This window comes from Triticum aestivum, chromosome 1D (assembly GCF_018294505.1).
Source record: "Triticum aestivum cultivar Chinese Spring chromosome 1D, IWGSC CS RefSeq v2.1, whole genome shotgun sequence".
NCBI classification, from domain to species: domain Eukaryota; kingdom Viridiplantae; phylum Streptophyta; class Magnoliopsida; order Poales; family Poaceae; genus Triticum; species Triticum aestivum.
Genome location: NC_057796.1, coordinates 27134875 through 27141376, shown reverse-complemented (window position 1 = coordinate 27141376; position 6502 = coordinate 27134875).

The following is a 6502-nucleotide window of genomic DNA, read 5'->3' as shown; positions in this document are numbered from 1 at the left end:
ATCGCCATTTCAGTTTTGAAAAAAAAATGATAAAAACTTCAAAAATTAAAATCCTTCGAGAAGTAGTTATGTTACTACATCTACTAGTTAGGAAAATTTAAAAACTTAAATTTGGACATGTTTTGCAAAAAAGTGTTATGAAAAAGTAAAACGGCTATAACTTTTGCATTCGATGTCGAAAAAAGTATAATATATCAAAATGTTCAGCACGAAAAGCCGGTTCCGATTTCGACCGCCATAGGCCGTTTTGCAAATTTTTAGAATCCTCAAATTCTGAAAGGAAAAAAAGTTATCCTCAAATTTATGTTTTTTTGAATTTTTGGTCAAACTACTTATTCAAGAAATATTAGTGTTACTAAATAATTATTGGTTTTAAGAAACTCGAACGGTGAAACGTGTGACTTCATGCTCAAGTTCAACTCCTAAGGGTTAATAGAATTGACAGCTTACTATTGTCAGGAAAACAATAAGTGCAGACTTGGAAACGAGGGGGGATAGAACTCGGAAGTTAAGCGTGCTCAGGTTGGAGTAGTGAGAGGATGGGTGACCGGCCGGAAGTTAGACGATTTGGAATGAGTGCTCCAGACTTGAGCAGTAATGAGGGGTGATTAGAGATTAAATTGCAGTGATGAGGATGAGGGTGATTAGAGATTAAATTGTCAAATAATTGAGAAATTTTAAAAATCTGGAAAAAAACATTCTTTTTTTTTAAAAAAATTACAAAAAAAAAACACCAATAAGGACTAAAGGTGGAGCTCTAGACAGCGGCCACGTGGAGCCCCTTTAGTCCCGGTTCGTAAGCAAACCGGGACTAAAAGTTTTGGGCTTTAGTCCTGATACTTTAGTCCCGGTTCCAGAACCGGGTCTAAAGACCCTCTGAAATCGCGACTAAAAACCCGTTTTCTACAAGTGGAATCGTTCTATATGGTTACCGCCTATTCATGCATGCACATATGCGCCTCACCATCAGCCATGACATCGACGTGGAGATGCGGTGTTGTGGTCACGCTCTAAAGTCATGCACTGTACGCGCAAAAAATCGGCCTGAGCGTTGCTACACGTAGACAGAATAAGTATGGCAGCCTGATCACGCTCGTGCATCAACAATCTGTCTACCAATAGTGAAGACAGGAAATGTTATGAGATGAGTGATGAGGCAGAGTGATGACTTACAGCGCCAACCCACTGCATCCAGCTACGGGGATGCACGAACCAGACGCAGGACAGAAGTATACTCACCAACTGCGGAAACACACGTTGGATTGTGGTTAGGGAACGGTTAAGAAAATTTAAATGCAAATATGTGATACTGGTGAGCACCTTCGAGGTCATGTGCCGGCATATCATTTTGAAATTGATGAACAAAGTCAGCACAGGCGCCTTGTAGTCGACGGGAACGTCTCCTTCCACAGAATATGCATCGCCGAAAATCCTGAAATAAATCCAGGATAATGCGAGGATCAGGATTTGAACCCTGATGAGCTAAGATACCATTGTCCTCCAAACCATCCAACCAGAGGTTCGTTCGCGTCTAGTCGTCATGATGGCAGCTAATGTGAAAGCCCCAAATGTTCGGATAGTGTAGGATATGATGAAGAACTTGCTAGGTGTTGGACCCTGGGCAGAACATGGAGTATACTTGAATCCATCATTGAAACAATTATAATGTAGCTTCAGTTTGTGGTCATGGGAGGGCCTAAATTTGAGATGACTACAAGTGCAACTTATCCTGGATATCATGTTGTGCTAGACCGAATATCTCACAGTATTTTTTTCTCGAATACGCACGAGTGTGCGTACTTTACTATAAAGAAGGAATGCGGTAAAGAGCCCCTCCATGTCAGTGTTTACAATATTACATGCACACAACTCCACTTCCACTCGTACCTCACTTACATACAAACTCGTCGTGCTAACCCACGATTCCACCTCATGAAAGAACGCGTCTGTGTCTCCTTTGAGCAATTTCGCTTGCTTTCACGCTATTCCTTCCTTACATATACATAGAATTACATAGTTCTTGGATGGAGATGCTCCATCGAAGATTACGGTGTTACGATGCTTCCATATCTCCCACATTACCAGGATGAAAACTGTCGCTCGATCTCACCATATTTATCCTCAGTTTGTTTTTCATCTCCTAAAGTTGGATTGCCACTGCATCCACCGATATCCATCAGACTTCTTATCTTGATGTGTTTGGGTACAAAAAGGAACAAGGGCATTGCATTTCAATTAGAGCCAAAAGGTAAACCTTACAGTGGATAGGATTTGAACGTCATAGATGCAATCTGGATGACGAACCATAAAGTCCACGGCTGGAAGAAGATAATTCTAGAGAAATAAATCACTCATTTTTTTATAAAGGACGCTTTATTACTTAAAAGGTTTAAGCATTACACCTGTCTCTGCATAACTGATATGCACACATCCATAATCCAGTCCAAGTTCAAAAAATAAGAAAAAGCCGGAATACAAGTAATCATGTGGAGACAGTATAACGTCTAAGACGTAGGAGGGCCAATCCGAAGATCATGCTGCCATCCATGTCGGGTAAAAGTATCCCTTCTTGTGGCCTCCAAGCGTGTACACACCTTCATAAAAAAGTCTCGATTCTCCACACGTTGTAGAGACGACAATAAACGGAGTGTCCCGGTACATATTTAGATAACATGCATAAGCGAAGAATTTTTATTATTAAAAATCTTACCATTTCTACATAGCCAAAGCGATCAAATCACAGCAAGCGCTCCCACCCTGAGAAGAATTCTAAACTTGTTATTGATCACATGCAACCAGTTACCAAAATATTAGCAACACTACATGGAGAATACAAGGCAGAAGCTATTTGCATGACTGGTCGTTGACCAGCCATTATCAAATTTAATCCTTGCCATTGGCGAGAACAAGGAATTGACAACCCTGTTGCCTTTGTTTGGTGCAAGCATTTCTTTGTGTGTGTGCACGTACCGCTTATCTTGTTTGTGTGGCATCTCCTGGTGGTTCGATAAACCATGGTTCTTAGCTGAGGGAAATACTATCTGCTACTATACTACATCAATCTTCCTCTTCGGGGAAAACCCAATGCCTACCACAAGTAGGAGAAGAATTTCTGGCGCCGTTGCCGAGGAGGATTCACTAAACAAGTTGAGGTTCCTTCACTCACATTTATTATTTATTTGTCTTTCCTTTATTTGCCATTTGCCTTCTATTTTTCATCTCCCACAACTTTTCTAAAAAAAAAATAAAAATACCAAAAATATTTGTGTGCCATCTTTGCTTGTTGCTATGGCTAGTTCTTGGCTTGTTACTTCCACTCCCGAAAATGAAGTGCTTAATTTTAAATATCGGGGTGGAGAAAGTTTAAAAGATGATTGGTATAGGATTTGTGATGCTCAAAATAGATTTACTCTTAAACAATCCACCACCGTTCTCCTCCGAAATTTTTATGTGGGTGTTACTACTAGGTATAGATTTGTGCTTGATACAATTACTCGAGGAAATTTCTCGAGTACGACTCACCCTTTGGATGCTTTTCACGCTATGGGGAATTTAGTGGGATCGCCACCTATTACTATCAATGAAAAGGCATTAACTTTGGAACATGTTATGCGAAGGTTAGAAATTATTGAAAACAAAATGCCAACTACTGAACACATTGAAAATTTGGATAAAAAGGTGTATAACCAAATAACTAAATTTGGCTCTTCAGTTGGAACCACATTAAAATTGCTAAAGCATAGAGAACCAATCACTAATAGAGTAGAACAAAGGCACACTAGAATTGATAAATTGGAAGAGTTCATTAATACATTGGTATCAACTTTTGCTTCCATTAAAAGTAGTGAAGGACTTCCTACAAGAAATTTCTAATCTTATGTATGTTCCTAAAAATAAGGGAGCTTCATCTAGTAAGGAGGAAGGAGATCTAAAAATGATTAGTGTTCACCTCAATTTCATCAATACAAAAGAGGAACCTATATTTGACACTATATTCTTTGATTTTGTGCCTAGGAGTGTCATGATTAAAAATATGCTTGCTAAAACTCCTAAGGATTCACGTTGTATAATTAAGGAATTGGATAAGGATGATAACACGTGTTACTATGCATTATCCCTAGATAGGGGCATTAAACAATACCGCTTATTGGGAGGCAACCCAATAGTTATATTTACTTTTATTTTCTACTTTTGGTGTGTCAACATGATAATTGCTACCTTAATGATTATGTTTGCACCTTTGCATTTGAAATTTGTCCCAAGTAAAGCCTTTAGGATGATTGTTGATTTGAACCTATGCAGAAATAGAAACTTTTGCGTCCAGTATTTGAATTATCATTCTGTACTGGAACTTCATAAAATCCTGAAATTTTACACAATATTGGGCTGCAGATATTTTATTCATTCTAATTTTTCAGATTTTGTAGAGTTACATAAGGATGACTTAAAATTTCATAATTACGTATTGTTCTATTTTAGACAGATTTTGTTCTGATTGCATAGTGTGCTTGTTTTGATGTTAGATTCTATGGATTGTATCGGGGGGTATAAGTCATGAAAATGATAGAATACAATAGGTACTATGCAAGAACAATTATGAATATATTTATGACAATACCTGAGTTAATAATTTATTTTATTATATTAATGGATCTCACAAGGTTATTGTTGAGTTTTGTGTGATTCATGTTTTTTCAAGTTTTGGTTGAGATGACACGATGGATGAAAGAATAAGGAGTGGCAAGACCCTAAAGGTTGGGGATGCCCATGGCACCCCAAGGTAATATTCAAGGAAGATCCAAGCATCTAAGCTTGGGGATGCCCCGGAAAGCATCCCCTCTTTCGTCCCTAATCTATCAATAATATCACTCGGAGCTATATTTTTATTCATCACATGATATGTGTTTTACTTGGAGTTATGTTTTTCTTTTATTTGTTTTCTTATTTCCACAATTGTTGTTTCCTGATAACACCAATTATGAGAGACACACATTCATCGCAATTTATAGAATGTTCATTGAACTTCACTTATTTCTTTTCAGTTGAGGCAATTGCTCATGTGCTTCGCTTATATCTTTAGAGCACCGCGATACTTATATTTCATAGAAATGATTTGCACTATCATGATCCACTTATATATTTTTGAGAGTTGAATAGCTAGTGGTAATTTGCATGAGTTACATGTTTCATCCAAAAATTATAGGTTTACAAGAGTGGTATAATAAAAATTTGCCAAAGGGTTCATCCCCTCCGTTCCTTCTCTCTCTGCCCTGGGGTTTAGGCGACAGCGATGGAAATGACGGGCTGCTAGGACTTTGGTTTGGCATGGCATCGAGTTCATCCCCTCCACCTTCAATCTTCTCTCTATAGTTTCGGTCAGTTCATCCCCTCCCGTTTTGATTTGCATCAGTGCCATGTGTATGCATTTGTAAAAATGCCTTGTGTTGGCAATTGAGTAGAAAATGCCATGGTTTGGTAGTGCTAGATAGGAGTTTGAATAGATGGAAATTGTCATGTGTTTGTATGGCATGTGTAGGCAATTGAGTAGAAAATGCCATCATTTGGCAGTGAAGTGAGTAGGCAACATATGCATTTAGTTGAACTAGTTCCATTGTCTTTGATGGTTCATTATCTTTGGCAGATTTCCCATATGTGTCAAACTTTCATTTAGGTAATTTAGGTAGATTTGGCAGTTCATTATCTTATGTAGATTTGGCATCTTTGCCCATGTGTGCCAAACTTTCATTTAGGTAATTTAGGCAGATGTAGGTGATGTCTACTACGCAACCTTCTTCTTGTAGACTCGTGTTGGGCCTCCAAGTGCAAAGTTTTGTAGGACAGTAGCAAATTTCCCTCAAGTGGATGACCTAAGGTTTATCAATCCGTGGGAGGCGTAGGATGAAGATGGTCTCTCTCAAGCAACCCTGCAACCAAAAAACAAAGAGTCTCTTGTGTCCCCAACACACCCAATACAATGGTAAATTGTTATTGGGGAACGTAGCATGCAATTTCAAAAAAAAAATACTATGCTCGCGCAAGATCTATCTAGGAGATGCATAGCAACGAGAGGGGAGAGTGAGTCCACATACGCTCGTAGACCGAAAGCGGAAGTGTTTGTTCAATGCGGTTGATGTAGTCGAACGTCTTCTCGTTCCGACCGATCAAGTACCGAACGTACGGCACCTCCGAGTTCTACACACGTTCAGCGTGATGACGTCCCTCGAGCTCTTGATCCAGCAGAGTGTTGAGGAAGTAGACGAGTTCCGTCCGCACGACGGCGTGGTGACGGTGATGGTGATGTGATCCGCGCAGGGCTTCGCCTAAGCACTATGAGAATATGACCGGAGGCGTAAACTGTGGAGGGGGCGCCACACACGGCTTCGAACAATTTATTTGTGTTGTAGGCGCCCCCTCCCTACGTATATAAAGGAGGGATGGGGAGGAGGCCGACCCTAGGCGCGCCCAAGTAGGAGGAATCCTACTTGGGCTCCTAGTTGGATTC